This window comes from Delphinapterus leucas, unplaced genomic scaffold, assembly GCF_059928025.1.
Source record: "Delphinapterus leucas isolate spDelLeu-1000000601 "Yukka" unplaced genomic scaffold, BTC_Dleu_Yukka2 spDelLeu_asBTCV2_sq25, whole genome shotgun sequence".
NCBI lineage: Eukaryota > Metazoa > Chordata > Mammalia > Artiodactyla > Monodontidae > Delphinapterus > Delphinapterus leucas.
The window spans coordinates 14,672,456-14,688,404 of NW_028322234.1; the positions used below are offsets into that span (position 1 = coordinate 14,672,456).

The 15,949-nt window shown below is 49.7% G+C and overlaps 1 protein-coding gene across 8 annotated transcripts in view; it reads left to right on the plus strand.

Moving 5' to 3' along the window:
• Nucleotides 1–1,365: 1,365 nt before the first annotated feature.
• The window catches only part of RFX2 (regulatory factor X2), a 99,709-nt gene continuing 85,125 nt past the window's right edge, over nt 1,366–15,949 (plus strand). For 2 of the 8 annotated variants that reach the window (XM_089905589.1, XM_089905592.1), the window contains exon 1: nt 1,367–1,546. The gene's annotated coding sequence lies outside the window, so the exon portion shown is untranslated. Of the gene's footprint in view, nt 1,547–15,949 lie in introns of all 8 variants that reach the window. The other 6 variants (XM_089905593.1, XM_089905594.1, XM_022557552.3 and 3 more) reach the window with 4 other exon arrangements.

Sequence of the window (15,949 nt, forward strand, 5' to 3'; positions counted from 1 at the left end):
ATATATGTGTTTGTGTGAACTGGGGCTCTGAGTAAAATATACTCTCTGCTGTGCCTTGTGGTCAAAAATGTTTGGAAACTACCCACCTAGTGGTCAAGAGTGTGGGATTGGGCACCAGACCACTGGGGTTCGAAGCCCTTACAAGTTGTTTGATACAAATTCACTCGTTTTTTTCCCGGCCTCTGTTCTCTGATCCGTAAAACGGGGATAATGCATACGCTTTTTTTCAGGATGTGATTGTGAGATTTAACTAAATTAGCATATGAAAAATGCTTAGATCACTTTCTGGCATATAAGGACAATTTAGTCAATTCTGACTAATATGATTACTTGTTGAATGAGTGAATGAATGAGGCTGAGATCTAATCTTCCCTTAAGTTACCCTGCCTGCCTTTTCTCAGAACAGGCTTTTTCTCCTTGTGTTCCAGCCCCTTCTCCCAAATAACTATATATGTTTACTTTATTATTGTTTATTGTCAATCTCCCCCCACCCAAAAAAAGCCAAAAAAACCCAAAAAACTCTGAGGGTCCCTTGTTTGTCCCATTCAAAAGTTGAACCTACTATCTGGGGGTAGGGAGGAGGGGAAAATGTTGGCAAACATTTTCTGTGAAGTACCAGATAGTAAATATTTTAGACCTTGCTTATGTCATCCCATCTTTGTGCAAATGCTCAAGTCTCTAGTACCCAACTCTGTCTCTGTGGGACAAGTTTCCGTGTCCCTTAAAGGAATGGGGGAAGCTGTGTTCCAAAAAACCTTTAATTACAAGCACAGGCAGGCAGAATTTGGCCCGCGGGCCATAGTCCGTCAGTTCTTAAAGGAGCTGAAAATACTGGATTCAGTAAAATAAAATAGACTTTCATATAGTTTCCACGTGCCACGAGAGAGTCTTCTTTCGATTTTTTTTTTTAACCACTTAAAACATATTTTAAAATTCTCAGCTTGTGGGCCATGAAAATAAGGCAGTGGGCCGCATCTGGCCCGCGGGTCGGAATTTGCTGACCCCGGACCTAGACTGTGCCAGGACGCCCGACAATAAGCGAAGGCCCCCGGGTCCCCAAAACTCGGCCTTCCGGGAGCGGCGCAACCAACACTCGGCCCGCGCGCGCCTCCCGCCTACCAACCCTCCCAGCGGCGCCCGCCTCCCTCCAAGCCCCGCCCTCCTTCGGGGCGATTGGTCGAGCCTCGCCCTCTTCCTCGCCGGGGAACGCCCCCGCTGACAGGCACTGCGGACAGCCAATGGAGAGCTGCAGGGTCTTGCGCCCCGCCCTCATCGTGCCCGTTGGAGGCGGGCCGTTGAGGGGGTGGGGCGTGGAGCCTGGTAACCGTTGCCGATAACAACGCCCCGCCCCGTCGCGGCAGGCGGGCAGGCGGCGAGAGGCGGGCGGGCGCCGGGAGCGGGAGGAGGAGCGGCCGCCGCCGCCACCGCCGCCGCCGCCATAGAGACTGTAGCCGTGGAGACTGTTACTTACCAACGGGGACCAACACGCAGCAGCCGCCACCGCCGCCGCGGGAGCCGTTGCCCGAACTCCCGGCCGGAACTCCAGGTGACCGATACGACCGCCCCGGGCCCTGCCCGGCCGGGGAGTACGGGGGGCGGCGGGTATCCCGGTCGGGGAGCGGGCAGCGCAGTCCCTGCGGTTCACCCCAAACGTACGGGATGGCGCGCCCGCGGGACCTCCCTCCGCACCCCGAGTCCCGACAGCGAGGCTGAGTTTGGAGTGGCCGTGGTCCCCTTCTTCCTTTTAACCAAACTCGGGGAGCGGTGAGGACCCATCGGCTCACTTTTTCCAAAACTTCCTGAGTTGGGGACTCCGGGGGAACCGTCTTTCACTCTTACCCTCAAAATCCCCGGGTTGGGGGTGCCCCAGGAACCCCTCTCAAGCTTTTTACCCAAACTCCCTGAATGTGGGGCTCCTGGGGAACCTCTTGTCACTTTCTTTCCCCAAATCCTTAAGCTGGGGGTGCCCGAGGACCCCTCTCTCACTCTTCCCCTCAAACTCCCTGAATTGGGGGGCGCCTTAGCAGCGCCTTTCGAACTCTGACATTTAAACTCCCTGAATTGAAGGCGCCTGGGGGCCCCTCCTGTTTGCTCCCCAAATCTCTGAAATTCGGGCGCCCCTGGGACCTTTCTCTCACCCTTAAACTAAAATTCCTGAATTGAGAGGGCCTAAAAGATTCGTTCTCACCTTTACCCTCAAAGTCCTGAATTTGGGGTGCCCCGGGGATCATCGTTTTGACCCCGTTCCCAAATACTGAATTTGAGGGCTCTCTGTAACCCCATCCTCACTTTTTAACCAAAGTCGGTGCGCTGGTCTAGGGGAAGAACCCTTCCCCTCCTCACTTTTTGACCACGAACTCCACGAGAATCGGGCTTCCCAGAGACCCGTTTCTCACCTTTTCATCAAGAATCCTCGCGCTTAGGGCTCCTCGGATACTCCTCCGCTCTCTCCCTGGTAACCCCGCGTTCCCAAGTTTGGGGGATCCTGGATCCGCCAGTCCCTCCACGCCCCTCAGGAAGCGCCTACGCACCGCCGCAGCTCCCCTATTTGGACTGAACGCGAAGCAAGAAAAGTTTCTCCGAAAGGGTTGTGGGCTTGTGTTTCGTTTTTGTTTTTTTTAATTTATTAATTTATTATTTTGTTTAAAGAGCCCAACCTGTGGGCCCAAACTGCTCGGTGGCATTTTCTCCGCGTGTTGTGGGAGTGCGCGGGTGTGTGTGTGTATGTGTGAATCCATCCCCCACCCCTGACCCCCGAAAACACGCCCCCCTCCAAATGCTCTTGATTCCTTTTCTTTTCCCTCTGGGACAAGACGCGGCGCTCCCTCCAGGCTTCGTCCCTGTTGGTTTTTCTCGCTGCTGCGCTAAGAAAAGTTGCGTTTCCGATCCTAGTGGCTATTTCAAGGGCGCCCGGGGCCCAACTGCCCCTGCCATTCCGGCGGCTGCGGCGGGGGTGGTTCATCGTCCTAATTTTAACCTCCCGGTTGCCCCGCAGGAATGAGGGAGAAGGGCAGGATGTAGCACACAAGTCCAGGGCTGCCTTTCCGCGGAGACCTCATTCCTGCTTCTGGTGTTTTAATTATGCACCGCCCCTCTCCCCCTCCCCCAACATCCAGTTATTTTCTTGCTTTGTGCATTGAACTGTCGGTGCAGACTGTCATGAGTTTTTCCCCCGTCCAATCAGCTTTATCTCTGCAAATCCAAAATAGCAAACCTGATAGAAGGCTCTCCATGTCAACTAAGACTTCCCCCCAAAATCAAAATAATGACAACGACAACAGAAAACATTAATAACAAAAACTTTTTTTTTCCTGCATATATTGGCAGCACGTTTTTATCTTGTTGCTTCATAATCTGAAACATTATTTGTTTGCTCATATTGATATAAAGACCCTTCCCCTCTGTGCCGGGGAGTACCAGGGGCTGGTCACCTTTCTCCCACTCCAGTTTAAAAACTTGAACTGACTCTGAAATAACCTTAGAAATGGCTACTCACCTACTCTGGCCAGAGAAAAAGAGTGTATGGTACCACCCCACCCCCCAGGAAAGGAATTTAATTTCCTTAATTACTGGTGCTAATTTTGCCAACAGGCTTGGTAGAGTATCCGGGGGGACTTGGTAGTCTTTTTTTAAAAAAGACAGAATTCTAATAATATACGATGGAAAAGATAACTGGTTCCGGGATCCTGTGATGTTCCAGCTGATGTGGGTCAGGAATGAATGCAGAAACAGTTTGCCCCTGTGGTAAAAGCAATATGAACTATTTGCCTCTCATCCCAGATGAACCTCTGCGATGCTCAAAAGGGGAGTCCAGGAGGAGAGGGGCAGAATTAGTAATGACCCCCAGTAACAGAACAAGTCCTCTGAAATTCAGTTGATATCTGCTTTCTGGGTGCAGGCCACATATCACCTTAATATTCATCTTTAACCGTGTTTATCACTGAAGCACTGCCAGGCTGGAGTTATTCACCAGAAATGCAGGTGCTGGGAAATTGTTTATCTGGCTCTTATTCCTTAGATCTAATTTGTAGTTTCAGATTCGAGTTAAAATTAATTAATATTAATCGATATTTAATTAATTGAACTTTCATTAATAGTATATATAATTGAGTCAACATTTTAAATGTGCTTGTAGGATTTTTATAGTCACAGGCGGTGGTTTTGCTTGTAAAATTCCAGAGCCAGAAGGAACCATATCTTATAGTATATTTGGCTCTTTTTTTTTTTTTAACATCTTTATTGGAGTATAATTGGTTTACAATGATGTGTTAGTTTCTGCTTTATAACAAAGTGGATCAACTATACATATACATATATCCCCATATCTCTTTCGGCTCTTTTTAACTAATGCATGTTGACCACTTACTGAAATAACGTGCTCCTCTATACACACCTACTTATTTGTAAAATGTGAAACTTTTTTCAAAGCAAGGGAAGTTCTCAGAGAAACTGCCTCCCTTGTCAGGACCCTCACAGAACCCAAGATCAGCAAAGGACTTCTTTTTGTTTTTTACATCTTTTTTGGAGTATAATTGCTTTACAGTGGTGTGTTAGTTTCTGCTTTATAACAAAGTGAATCAGTTATACATATACATATGTTCCCATATCTCTTCCCTCTTGCGTCTCCCTCCCTCCCACCCTCCCTATCCCACCCCTCTGGGTGGTCACAAAGCACCGAGCTGATCTCCCTGTGCTATGCGGCTGCTTCCCACTAGCTAGCTACCTTACGTTTGGTAGTGTATATATGTCCATGCCACTCTCTCGCTTTGTCACAGTTTACCCTTCCCCCTCCCCATATCCTCAAGTCCATTCTCTAGTAGGTCTGTGTCTTTATTCCTGTCTTACCCCTAGGTTCTTCATGACATTTTTTTTTCTTAGATTCCATATATATGTGTTAGCATACGGTATTTGTCTTTCTCTTTCTGACTTACTTCACTCTGTATGACAGACTCTAGGTCCATCCACCTCATTACAAATAGCTCAATTTCGTTTCTTTTTATGGCTGAGTAATATTCCATCGTATATATGTGCCACATCTTCTTTAACCATTCATCCGATGATGGACACTTAGAGCAAAGGACTTCTTATAGGAAAAGACAAAAGAGAGGGAGAAGCTTAGGAGAGGAAGACCCAGAATTAAGGGGGTGTGTGGGATAACGAGTGGGGTCAGAGGATGGGGGGCAGAGCCGTGGAAAGCCCACCCCGTGGGCTGGCAGGCTGCAGCTGGTGAAGGTGGTGATGCTGACAGGCAGCTTAAGGGCAAGGGCTTAGTCCCCCAGTCTGCTCCTCTGAAGGCTCCGAGCTCCCTTAGTGAACATCAGCCGGCCTCTCCTGGCTGCTCAAGCCAACACGTTGGAGTCGTCCTCCAGCCCTCTCTCTCTCAAGCCATCAGCAAAAATGTAGGGACCTAGAATCTGACCACGCCTCGTCACCTCCACCACCGCCAGCCCCTGGTCCGAGCCACTGGCGCCTCTTGCCCAGATGATTCCAGCCTGTTCACCAGGGATCGTAACATGTCCTGTTGCGATCCTCAGATTGGATGAATGGGGTCAGGGGTCAAAGGAAAGGAAAAACGCAAGTCCCAGCCCTGGATGCTGCTGATGTGGGCTTTAGGGCCCCACAGAGAAGGGGTTCACATTTATTAGCTCTGTGACTCCAGGTAAGGTTTGGCATCGGTGAAAGAGAAAATCACTTATATGGTTTTGATATTAGAAATAATATTATAGGGAATTCCTTGGCGGTCCAGTGGTTAGGACTCTGCGCTTCCACTGCAGGGGACACAGGTTTGATCCCTGGTCAGGGAACAAAGATCCCGCAAGCTGTGCAGTGCGGCAAAAAGAAAAAAAAAAAGAGGAAATAATATTATAACTGTTTAGCCCAGGTCCTGGCACAGAATAGGTGTACAACGGAGTAGCTATTATTATTGTTGTTGTTATTTTTATTATTAGAATAAGCAAACAAGCAGTGTGACCTGCCTGGGGTGATTTTTAAATTTTGGTTTCTTGACCACCAAATGCTGAGGAGACATTCAGTAAATACATCTTGCTCGATTGAGTGGGTGAGCCTTCCACTGTCTGTTTTAAGGTGGGAAATACCCTTCGATTGCATAGAAATTCTCTGATACAGATATGGCACTCTGCAAGCGTTAAGTGCTGGGCAAAACCAAAAACACAACCCAAAAAGTGTCTCAAAGTCCCACACCTTGGTTGGGGTATCGGTCCATCTGAAATCACTCCTAAAACATCACACTTCCAGACCGGTTCTGCCAAGCAGCCAGCTCTGCAGGCAGAACCTCCAGATGAGAAAATTTAAAAACTGGTTTCCCCTGTCCATTAGTGCTGGCTCTTAGGTGCCAGTCCTGTCGAAGTCAGGAATCAGCCACTTGGAGGTGAGAACAATCCTGGTCTTCATGCCAGGATTTGACTGGAGCAGACAGCATGGCCTTGCTCCTTGCTACACCTCACTTCTTTTTTCCTGAAGTGCATTCCTATTTTATGATACATAGCTTTTATATGTTTTAAAGCATGGTTTCATGCCCTGGCAACCTCATTTTAAATTGTGGTCAATCCTATGAATTTACAAAAAATACAGTTGTCTTCCCAAGCCTATAGATGATACATACAGCAAGTGGATTTCAGATGCTGTGCTCCTATGCTGTGCTATGCTATGCTCCTATAGTCCATGTTTAAAGATGAAAAAAAAATTTCTAAAGCCATTAAAAATCTAGAACTTACATGTGATGGCCAATATAGTGATGATTTGTCATTTACTATGTAACAAAGCCCAGATATGCTATATATAGTAAACCTGTTTCTACTAAGATCTCTGCAGTTGAGTGTGTGTGTGTGTGTTTGTGTGTGTGTGTGTGTGTGTAAGAACTGGGCTACTGGTGTCCAGGGAAGTTCTTCAGGAGGTGACAGGTGAGCTGAGACTGTCATGATGAGAGGGAGAAGCCCTGTGCTGTTCAGAGGGAAGAGCCTTCCAGGTGGGGTGGGGTGGGGGGGCAGCAGGTGCAAAGGTCCTGCGGCAGGAGGAGTCAGCTGGGCCTGGTCAGAGCAGAGAAAGGCGGCTGTGTGGCTGATAACTGGTGAGCAAAAGGAGGAGAGGCACAGGGCCCCAGTGGCCATGGGGAGGACTCTGGCTGCTATTCTAAGTATAAATTAAGTTGTTAGGAGATTTCACCTCTGCCTGTAGCTGTCAGAGCCGTGGTGTCCAGTCGTTTGCTGGAAAACCTGCTTTCTGGACCTCTGCCATTTCTTCATCGCTCATTCATTCATTCATTCATTCCTTTCTGAGTCAAACACTATTCTATGAGGTTACAGAGACCAAAGACCAACTAGGAGAGTGTGACAGTTTCAGAACGGGGATGGGCTAGAGGTCTCTCTAGGGCATGTGTGTGGCAGGCCACTCGCCTGGAGGGGGCACAAAAGGTGTCCAAGAGGAGGCGGGCTGGAGCGGAGTCTTGATGTACAAGCAGACTGGTGGGGAGAGCCGTGGCGCGGCTGTATTTTCTGGAAGCCGAGTGCAGGGCACAGGGGAGATCAGGCCAGAGAGGAGAACAGGTGTCGGCACACAGCCTGTTTTTGGAAGCAAAGTTTCACTAGAACACAGCCACGCTCGTTCACTTCCATACTGTCTCTGGCTGCCCTTTTTTTTTTTTTGCTGTACATGGGCCTCTCACTGTTGTGGCCTCTCCCGTTGCGGAGCACAGGCTCTGGACGCACAGACTCAGCGGCCATGGCTCATGGGCCCAGCCACTCCGCGGCATGTGGGATCTTCCCGGACCGGGGCACGAACCTGTGTCCCCTGCATCGGCAGGCGGACTCTCAACCACTGCGCCACCAGGGAAGCCCCTGGCTGCCCTTTTGAAGCCACAGTGGGGTTGACTATTTGCGACTGACACAGAACGTGGACTGCGAAGCCTAAAATATTTACTGTCTGGGCTTTTACAGGAAAAGTTTGCCGACCCCTGGCTGGACGAGTGGGACTCGTCTGGTGCTGGGCTGAGAGGTTTGCTGGGGAAGCACTTTGTGATCAGATGGGATTTTGGTAGGTGTAGCGAAAGGTATGGCGTCTGGAGGATGGCGACGGAGAATTAACAGCTGCCATGGTCCAGGCCCAGGGCGATGGCGACCTGACCGACTGCACCAGCCAGGGATGCTGCGTGGGGACAGAGCTGCAGGGTTCTGGGGGCTCTGAGGACCTGGTGACTCTCTTGGGACCAAGGGCAGGGAGGAGCCCAGGGTGATCCCTGCGTGTCTGATTTTGGGGATCAGGTAGAACAGGCCGCTTCAGTGAGTCAGGGATCCTGGGAGAAGCTAGTGGGGCGGAGAGGGGTAATGCGTTCAGGCGTGGGCTTGGCCAGCTTGAGATGCGCGGGGGCCAGCCGAGTGCGGGCAGTTTCCTGCCAGGCTGCTGGATTTCAGGGTCTGGAGACAGCGGGGGACGGTGGGGGGGACGCGTAGTCCAGGCTGAAGGTCAGGATCTGGGAGCTGTCAGCACATAATTGGTCATTTCAGTCGTGAAAATGGATGAGCTCACTCAGAGGCGGAGGGTGAGAAGGCCAAAGGTAGAACCATCATATTTCAAGGAGCAGGAAACCAACGAAGAGTCAGAGAAAAGTGGTTTTTTACAAAATGATGGCAAAATATAATAACATAAAATTTACCATTTTAACCAGTGTTAAGCGCACAGCTCAGTGGCATTAAGGACATTCACACTGTCGCGCAGCCATCCCCACCGTCCATCCCCAGAACTTTCTCATCTTCCCAAACTGAAACTCTGTCCCCATGAAACACTGACTCCCCAGCCCCTCCCCCAGCCCCTGGCCCCTAACCATCTACTTCCCATCTCTACAGATTTGACTTCTCGAGGGACCTCCTGTGAGTGGGATCAGACAGTATTCGTCCTTTTGTGTCTGGCTTATTTCACTGATGATCTCAAGGTTCATCCATGTTGTAGCAGGTGTCAGAATTCCCTTTCTTTTTAAAGCTGAATGATATTCCATTGCGTGGATGGACCACATTTGTTTATCCTTTCATCCCTCGATGGATGTGTGGACTGCTTCCACACTTGGCTACTGTGAATCATGCTGGACAGAGAAGCTTTTGCAGCAATTCTTAGGTGAGGGGGGAAGCTGGGAAAGGGCTCTGAGGCGGAGGGGGAAGTAACTCAAGGACTGAGCACCAGGGACAGTGAGGCCTGGTAGAGACCACAGCGATCATCAGATGGGGACAGTTCCCTGGCGGAAGCGGAAAGGACGCGTCCCCACAGAACGACAGGAGGCTTGGCTCCTGAGCGCCTGTCTCCTCGGAAAACTGTTGAAATCACACTAATGATATAGAAGCCCATTCCTGAAGTTGCAGCAACACTTAATTATGCTTATATTTTTAAAAGGCAAACTGTTTATCTTTTCGAAATAGTGCCATGTTTCCAGGATATGTTTCTGTCCAAAAGGTGATCCATGGGGTAAGGCCAGGGAAGCAATTTCCCGCCAGAATCACCAGCCCACAAAAATCCACCCCATCCAGGGAGAACCCAAAGAAAACACCACCTGGAGCTTTCCCACCTCGCCTGTCCTTCTTAGAATATGTACCGATGGAGCCTGCTTGGAGAAAAAATAAATTTGGAATTCCAGACCCACAGAAAAGAGCTTGAAGGATGTGCTTTGATTTTGAAAAGAATTCTTCATTTTCTAGAAGAATTCGCCATACTGGGGACCTCTGTATTTAGAGCTCTCTAGGGTTTCCATCTTCAGCAAGTATTTGTGGCCCCAAATATCAAACATCCGAGTTGCTTAGAATTAGTCGAATACTTAAGTGTATTCGTAGATCGTCGTGTGGGGCGTTACAAGGGGAGAAGGTGATAGAGAAATTTTAAATTGTTAGCCACCATTGGCCATTGACATTCAGACTGGAAGTTAAAGCGTAAAGTGGGTATAATTCCGGGGCTCATCAATTGTGTACATCATGGTACGGTGATACGGCCAACTCTTAAAATGACAAGCAGGCGTGAATAGAAGTTATTTCTGGAAGGCCTGTAACCACGGAATTCATCACTGGCCTGAGTCCACAGCTGACCGAGCCTTTGTCACCTGGCCTGTGCTCCCTAAGGAGACTCAGCGGGCACCGGAAGAGACTCACCGATGAGCAGTTTTCTAACTGAACAAACCACAGGGTGATGGAGTTAGAGACGGTGGCCGGGCAGCGCTGTGGGGCCTCACCCAGATTCCGGGTAGGGAGCTCCTCGGGGCGCAGCCTCGCTCCTGTCTCTCTTCTAGCCCCAGTGGCCTGAGGAGCTCAGCCTTCCTCTCCTGTTCTAGAAGCAGGATTTCTCCAGCCTCTAGCTCTACAGCGCCAGCACACTCAGAATCACTCCCAGATCCTGCGTGGGCCTGTGCGCCTTTGGCTCACGACGCTCACTTACCTCTTCATCTCCTCCCGGTCCACCCCGCCGTGGCTCCTCTGGGCTATGTCAGGGGGAGAGGATGGGCACATTCTCTCTGCTTTTTGTAGCCAAATGGATGGACTGGCCCCTCCCCTTCGTTGTAAGCACGCCGTACTAGCTCGGCATTCAAGGCTCGTCTCGGACCAGCCCCACCTCCCTTTTCATTGCCTGTCTTTCACGACTTCTCCAAATGGACTTGCCATGCCTTAAACAGGTCTTCTACTCGGGTCTCCCCTCGCTCTGAAATGTCATTTCTACTGACGAAAAATCTTAGCTCTTCTCCGATGCTCTTTCGCCAGAGACCCTTGAGATGATAATTGGTGAGCTAAGTGGGGAAACAGCAAACTAGGCCAGGTTTCTCTAACACATCGCCATTGACTTTGGGGCCTGATCGTTCTTGGTGGGAGGGCCGGGAGGCCGTCCTGGGCCTCGTGGGAGGTTGAACACGGCATCCCTGGCCTCCACCTGCCAGGAGCGCCCACCCCTTGGCAAATGTCCCCTGGGGGGCAGAGTCACCCCCTAGTTAGGGAGCCCAGGATTGATCAGCCAGAAGTGCCAGGGCACATAGATTTCACATCCCAAGACGACATGGACGTGCCGGAGTGGTTTGCGTGTCTCACGTCCTGTTCTCGGTTGTGAGCTCCCGGGGGACAGGGACAGCTGTCCCTGCCTCACTTCCCACAGAGCTTTGTACTTCACACGTGAGTGAATCAAACACTCGAGTCCAGAGACCTCTTTAGAGGGCGAGGCCTACATGGAGTAACAAAGCAAAAATCACAAACCCCTTGTCCGATGTCTGCTAGCCGTCAAAACTCCATGTTTTTGATTCAGCTTAGGTTACATTCTAGCCCTTTCAATACGTAGTTTTCCTTTACCAAATCCCCAGAGAAATTTTAATCGAAGACCCCTGCGGTTAACGGCCTCCCCTTTTGGCCCAGCCAAAATTGCAAGTCAAGATCTTCCAGAAAGCAGGGATTTTCCTGGGCACATGGAGTCTTACCACGCAACTGCCGCCAGGTCCCAGAGCCAGGAGCCCTGTACGCGGTGGACAGTGTTAAATGCCTAATTCTGCGCCAAGCCGGTTGCGACGGCTCGATCATATTTGCTTGCTTTGGGACTTTTCAGAGATTCCACTCTGTTAAAAAGTCGATTTGAAACAAACGTACTTATGTCTGTTAGATTTATTTCATCCACAAAACATGACACTCAGAGTTTGTGGCCTGAACGAATTCTCCTTTCTGCAGAGTGATAGGGCCACGTGTCACTGTTTGGAACCAGCTTTTGCAGCGGCTCTGGCCATTTGCGAAGGGTACCGTGTGCCAATAAAACTTCACTTACGGGCACTGAAATGTGAATTTCATGTCATTTTCATGTGTCACAAAAAAATTTTTTTTTTTTTAATTTTTTTTTTTTTTTTGCTGTACGCGGGCCTCTCACTGTTGTGGCCTCTCCCGTTGCGGAGCACAGGCTCCGGACGCGCAGGCTCAGTGGCCATGGCTCACGGGCCCAGCCGCTCCGCGGCATGTGGGATCTTCCCGGACCGGGGCACGAACCCGCGTCCCCTGCATCGGCAGGCGGACTCTCCACCACTGCGCCACCAGGGAAGCCCCTGTCACAAAGTATTTTGACTCTGATTTTTTTTCAACCATTAAAAAATGTAAAAATCGTTCTTAGTTTGTGGACCGTACAAAACCAGGCAGCAGACTGGGCCGGACTTGGCCGCGCGCGTGGCCCGTGGTTTGCTGACCTCTGTCCTGTGATAGAGAATGGAGTCCAGGAGCGTTCACAGCCTGTTTTGCCAGAGAACCCCCGGTCCACACCCTCTGCTTCTCCCGCCTCCCCACCCGCATGACACACACACCTTCCTGTGCACGGCGCCTGCTGTTGAACTGGCCCCCACCTCCCTGTCTGCCCCCCACCCATGGGATGGTCCTGCTCGTCCCACAGCATCCAGGATGGGACCTTCCCAGGTTCCCCGCCCCAGGGTTTATGGTCCCAAGTTCCACCTGGAGTCCACACCTGTCACCTTTGCCACAGAAGGAGTTATTTGTGTGTCTCCTTTTCTCTCTCCCGCAGGGCAAGACCCCTGAGGACAGACCAGGTCTGTCTCTGTAGGGCACCAATTAGAGTAATTATTTGTTGAATTGACTCAAGTTCTTACTAGATCAAGATCTCACCGAGCTCTAAAATCATTTCGCTTACTTTCTAGTAAAATAGGGTCTCGTGAGAGATTTGCAGTTTCCCAGTTGGGTGGTTTATTCTAGGAGTCCCCTGGATCACGATTGTCCAGCAGAGACATAATGCGAGCTGCGTGTGTCATTTAAAATTTTCTAGTAGCCACGTTCTAAAAAGTAAAAACAGGTGAAATTTTGAACAGTATATTTTATTTAATCCAGTATCTCCAAAATATTGTTGTTTTTTTAACACGGCATCTATATGAAACAGTTTTTATTGAGGTAGTTCACGTCCTTCTTGGCGTGCAAAGTCTCTGAAATCCAGTGTGTGGTTTACACCCACGGCGCATCTGGGTTCGGACCGGCCACATTTCACGAGCTCAGTATTGGGCACTGTGGGTAAAAGTGTTAAAATGAGGGCAGGCATCACCTTTATGTCATCCCTACTCTTTTTATTTTTAAAAAAAATTTTAGGGCTTCCCTGGTGACGCAGTGGTTGAGAGTCCGCCTGCCGATGCAGGGGACACGGGTTCGTGCCCTGGTCTGGGAAGATCCCACATGCCGCGGAGCGGCTGGGCCCGTGAGCCATGGCCGCTGAGCCTGCGCGTCCGGAGCCTGTGCTCCGCAACGAGAGAGGCCACAACAGTGAGAGGCCTGCGTACTGCAAAATAAAAAAAAAAAAATTTTATACATCTTTATTGGGGTGTAATTGCATCACAATGCTGTGTTAGTTTCTGTTGTACAACAAAGTGAATCAGCCATATGTATACATATATCCCCATATCCCCTCCCTGTTGCGTCTCCCTCCCACCCTCCCTATCCCACCCCTCTAGGTGGTCACAAAGCATGCAGCCGATCTCCCTGTGCTATGCGGCTGCTTCCCACTAGCTATCTGTTTCACATGTGGTAGTGTATATATGTCCATGCGACTCTCTCACTTCGTCCCAGCTTACCCTTCTTCCCCCTCCCTGTGTCCTCAAGTCCATTCTGTGCGTCTGCGTCTTTATTCGTGCCCTGCCCCTAGGGTCATCAGTACCATTTTGTTTTTAGATTCCATATATATGTGTTAGCATACGGTATTTGTTTTTCTCTTTCTGACTGACTTCACTCTGTAAGACAGACTCTAGGTCCATCCACCTCACTACAGATACCTCAGTTTCGTTTCTTTTTATGGCTGATCCCTACTCTTTTTAAAAGGCGACCACTATTTGAGCTCTTTACTGTGTTCAGTACTTCCTAGCCTCACAGTTTGAGGTCACTCAAAGGTCTGAGTAGCACAGGTCCTCCTGCCTCAGATGTTTGCCCTTTTCTAAAGTGATCATGACTGGACTTTGCAAACAAAACAGGTGTCCACTCTGGGCCACTGGGCAGTTTGATCCCACAATTCCCTGGGGACCATTTGGGGACTTTGAGATCCTTATGGGCAGTGCCCGGAAGTCTGTTTACTTCCTCTTCTCAATTAGGGAAGTCATATCTTTTCACTGTAGAAAAAGTTCAACTAGCACAAAAAAATAAAAAGGGAAAAGAGAGCCTCTGGCTTCCTCCTCTTCTCTCTTCCTGCCCCTTCCGCCGCTGATAAAGTTCAGCGTGGATCCTTTGAGATATTTTGTGTGCAAATAAAACATCCTCACTGATATTTTCTTATTTTTTAATTGAAATGTAATTCACATATCATAAAGTTCACCCCTTTGTAAAGTGTACATTCCGTGGTTTGTAGCATAGTCACAAGGTTATGCAACCGTTACCACTATCTAGTTCCAGAACATTCCATCGCCCCAAAAAGAAACCCCGTCCCCGTTAGCAGTCACCCCCATGGCCCTCCCCAGCCCCTGGCAACCACGAATCCACTCTGTCTCTGTGGATTTGCCTGTTCTGCACGTTTCGTATAAATGGAATCACTCACTCTGGCCTTTTGCGATTGGCTTCTTTTATTTAGTGTAATGTTTTCAAGGTTCATCCACGTTGTAGCATGTGTCAGTGCTTCATTCCTTTCACGTAGGCAAAAAAAATGGATCATATTATTACCACTTTTCTGCAAAGTGCTCTTTTCATCTATTATTTAGTCTGTATCTTTCCTTATCCCTCTGTGCGTCTGCTGCATCTTTCTACATTGCCTGAGATTCCTCTGTATGGATGTGTCCCGAGGTATTTAATTAGCTCCTTATTAAGGGCATTTCAGCGTGCCAGTCCTTTACCCTTAACTCCTCGTCCCATTCATAGAACAGCGGGTTACAGACCTTTGGACAATCAGGTGAACACGTGTGTCCTCCCCCCCCCCCCCGCCCCAGGAAAATGCACGATGACCGCGTCCATCATATTCTGCCTCTGATTTTGGAGGTTCCGGAGCGCCTCACCCCCTCTCCCTGGACCAGCCCCTGTCAATTCTGCCCCACCCGTTTCACAGCCCACGTGTGGCTGACTCAGCCCCAGTCCGTCACCACAAGCTGGACCCAGGGCTGCGGGTGCCTCAGGGGGAGGCCCAGCCGCTCAGCCGGTTTGTGCTGACACAAGTTCACGCTTGTTGCCTTGACTCTGAGCTGAGGCCTGCGTGGCAACGGCATTTTCCCACCCCTTCCAGTTCCCTGTTGGTACGTGGTTTTCAACTGCTACCTTGATGCTCCATCAGAGCATTCACTGGCTGTGGTCACAGCAGAAGACCTGTCCCTCGGGGTCATCACCCTCCAGTGCCGGCCAGGGGACCTGCTCCTGCTGCAGTGTATCCTCTCGAGCAGGGACCCCCTCATGCAGCCTCTAGATCCTGCTCTCCAGCCTCTGCCTCTCCATGTCGTTTACTTCTCATTACTGTGTAGACTCTCTCTGTAACTCTACACAAACAATGGAAAACCAGAATTCTGACCAGGTAGAATAAAGTTATCCATCCCTAATCGAGGCGTTCCCCCCACTTTAAATTTAGTGGATCATATTTGTCTTTTTAACATCCTTGAAGACTTCTGAGACACTAACCTAATTTGGTTTTCCTTTATTAGCGTTTCATGAATATGGAATCTTCTCGAAACTGCCTGCTCCTTTATCCTCCAGTGGTGAGGTTCACTTGCGTGGGGCAGGCAGGAAGTCTTCACTTCTCTCAACTCCCCAACTGGGACATATTCTCCTTTCAGTTTCCTGATGGTGAGAAGCCTGCCCCTGGCTGTTCACGCCTCACTCCTTTCCCAAAATCAGTTCTGTTTACGGGACACGTCTGACCAAACATTGTGGCATTTTTAAAACGGGCTTTCTTACATCTTCCCGCACGTCACTGAGGTTTTCAAACAGAAGGTCTCTTTGGGATGGCGTGTGAGGAGTATTTTTGTTGGTTAACCAAGTTTACT